Here is a 2,968-nt window from a genome sequence, read left to right as displayed (position 1 = left end):
GTTTGGAATAATTTCTTTGTTATAGAATAGTGCTTGGAATTAAGAAAATTCCTGGCTTTTTTTGTTGGACAAGTGTATAGTGGGACGGTGATCTTTAAAAGTCAACTCACTTGAGTAACTTAGAAAAGTAATCGGGATTGAAAATGTGCACTTTATGTTGTCCATCATATTTCAAATTAAAAGCTAGCTTTTATGCATCAGAGGACAAAGATTGTTTGTGAAACATTACTATCCCCAAGATTTCCTTCTCTGTACCTCCTACCAATGCACTCACCTTCACTTCATATGCTATCTCAGCAGGATAGAAGGGACTACCTGGATACAATTAATTCATAGCTTTTCCTTATAGATATCTGACTGTATTATTGGACTTACTCTAAGAATCTGAGGGCACAATGTGAATTTAGTTCTAAATCTGTTGGACCAGAGAGCAGAAATAATTAGTTCATGTTCATAAACTGAGCAATTCTAGCAATTAGGATCATATTAGCAATACAGTTTTTTTTAAATCTGTCTGTAGTAGGTAATTATCAAAGGAAACAGGAAGTGAACTAGATGCCTCTCTAGGGCATGAGCCCAGGCAAGAGCGCCCACTGCAGCTGCTTCTTTGAGGGACCTGTCAACCATCCCACCCCGGATGTTGCCACTAGTACCAGAAGGGAAATAACCTTCCAGCTGCCTTTTTGGCTGTCAGCACCATCAGGAAAGCTGATGGGACCTGCATGCACACGAGCACATCTGCCTGTTCTCCATGGGATGAGGAGGACATCATCCCATGCTGCCCCCTATCAGCAGCCCTGCCACTCAGACTCTGCCATCTGGCTCACCTCGCTGCACTGAGTCTGGCATGTCTCTTCATTCCGCTTTCTTGCTGCCCAAGGCAGAGGAAGAACAGGAGCCACTGGTGTTTGCAGAGCATCCCTTGAAGAAGCCCTGCACTGGCCGTACTGCAGTGTTTTCAAGGACCCTGTGACATCATGTGTGGCACACGTTCTCTCAAAGATGAGCCTGGCAGACACAGAAGTGTCCTATGGGCAACGCCGAGCTGATGGTGGTGGTGAACAACTTGTTGTGGTGGAGCAGATCCAGGAGTTCTTCATCCAGTAAGCTCAGTCCCTGGAAGGACCACAAGAGCAGCTGTGACAGACCTGTGCAGTGCCCCCCAAGCACCAGCTGCCTACTTTTCCTGAAGATGAACCTGGAAGCCCAGCTCAAGGAGTGTGAACACATCAAGTGTCCCCACCCTAAGTACATGATTCACTAGGAACCAGGACACATACGAGACATACCTGCAGACTTGCTACTTTCAGGCCTGAAGGAATTCCTGCGGCAGACAGAATACCACTCCAGGAAGGCACATGGTACTAGTGTGGAAGAGCCAGGAGCTGCTTTCCTGAGCTCTCTGCTGGGCAAGCTCTAGGAGAAGCTGGTGAAGGGCATCAAGATCAAATTTGATATCCTGAATGAAAACCAGCAAACTCAACAAGAGCATCATGGAGTTTCAGAGGGATGTGTCCATGTTGACAGACCAGCTGTCCCGCATCAATGCATGCCTCAACATGGGAATCCTATGAGTCCCATGACCTTCAGCAGATCTTCAGTGCAAAGGAATTTTCCTGCGCTACCAGGGCTCTGTCTTGTGCCTTTGCTTCCATTCCACAGGTGACCTGCTTTTCAGTGGCTTCTCCAACAAGACCATCAATGTGTGAGACACATGTACCACCTATTAAGTGCCAGAAGACACTGGAAGGCCATGATGGCTTTGTGGTAGCATTCTACATGCTGGGTGCAGGTTCTATAGCAACTCAGAAGACTATACCATAATCTTGTGAGACATCCTGCAGAAGATGAACACAGTCCTGGCATGACCACACAATGTGAATGCTGGTTTCCTCACGCAGCATATTCTTCAGAGTCTCTCTGAAGGCCATCAAGGTCTGCAACATCTTGGGCACCCAGCTGAGTTGAAGAAGCTCATGGGCCTCAGCCACTGGGTATGGGCCCTGATAGCTGCCCAGAGGTACCTGTATAGTGGCTCCTACCAGTCAAGATTTGGAACATCTAGACCCTCAACTGCATCCATGTCCTACAGACATCTGGTGGCAACATCTATTCTATCCATGTGGTGAAACACTACACTGTCTATGGCACCTAGAACTCATTCATGTGGGGGCATGGAGTCTAAGGAGCAAGTGTGGACCCTGACAGTCCACAGGTACTGGGTATGCTCTTCATGGTTTACCAGACCAAAGTCTTCAGCCCCTGGTATGACTGGTCCTTCAGGATCCAAAGAAGGAACAACATCATGTGTACACAGATGCTGCTGTGTCACCAGGGCAATGTGACTGTGATGTCTGTGTCCCAGGGCTGGCTCTTCTCAAGGACTGTGGACAGCACTGTGAAGATTTGGACTTGCTGACAGGGAATCCAGACTGAGTGTTGGCTTCTTCTGGGGAAGGCTGGCCACATGAGTGGTCTCAGTGTCTCTGCCTGCTTTGTGGGGACAAGCAGACAGGGCTCAGCCTGCCAGGAAGTGGCCTCCCTGCCCTACACTCAGCAAGCCTCCTTTTGCTTGGTCCTGCCCTCAGTGCTGCCAAACAATGCCCAGTCCCTCTCTCCAGGTGCCATGTTGGATGCTCTCTTTGCCCACCTCCATTCCCACCCTTTTTACTGTTTCTAGACTATATATGGATTGGATTACTTCCTGATTAAAATAAAAGTTTCACGGAATATGAAAAAAAGAAAAAAAAAGAAATATTAAACTTAATCTGAACAAAAGATTTAAAGTTGGCTTAGGTAGAGCAAGCATCTATCAAGGTTGATCAAACCACAAATTAAAATTTATAATATTCTCTTGGGGTGCCTGGGTGGCTTAGTCATTAAGTGTCTGCCTTTGGCTCAGGTCATGATCCCAGGGTCCTGGGATCAAGCCCCGCATCGGGCTCCCTGCTCCGTGGGAAGCCTGCTT

The 2,968-nt window shown here is 47.5% G+C and overlaps 1 pseudogene; it reads left to right on the top strand.

Annotated features, from left to right (window-relative positions):
- The first annotated feature begins 570 nt into the window (after positions 1 to 570).
- Positions 571 to 2,419, top strand: LOC123838713 (E3 ubiquitin-protein ligase TRAF7-like; annotated as a pseudogene).
- The last annotated feature ends 549 nt before the right edge of the window (positions 2,420 to 2,968 follow it).

The sequence above is a fragment of the Mirounga angustirostris genome, unplaced genomic scaffold (assembly GCF_029215605.1).
Source record: "Mirounga angustirostris isolate CCGP_5_RB_7025 unplaced genomic scaffold, mMirAng1.0.hap1 SCAF_3, whole genome shotgun sequence".
Taxonomy (NCBI): Eukaryota; Metazoa; Chordata; class Mammalia; order Carnivora; family Phocidae; genus Mirounga; species Mirounga angustirostris.
The sequence above is the reverse complement of the archived record's forward strand: the minus strand, read 5'-3'. Positions and strand labels throughout refer to the sequence as shown.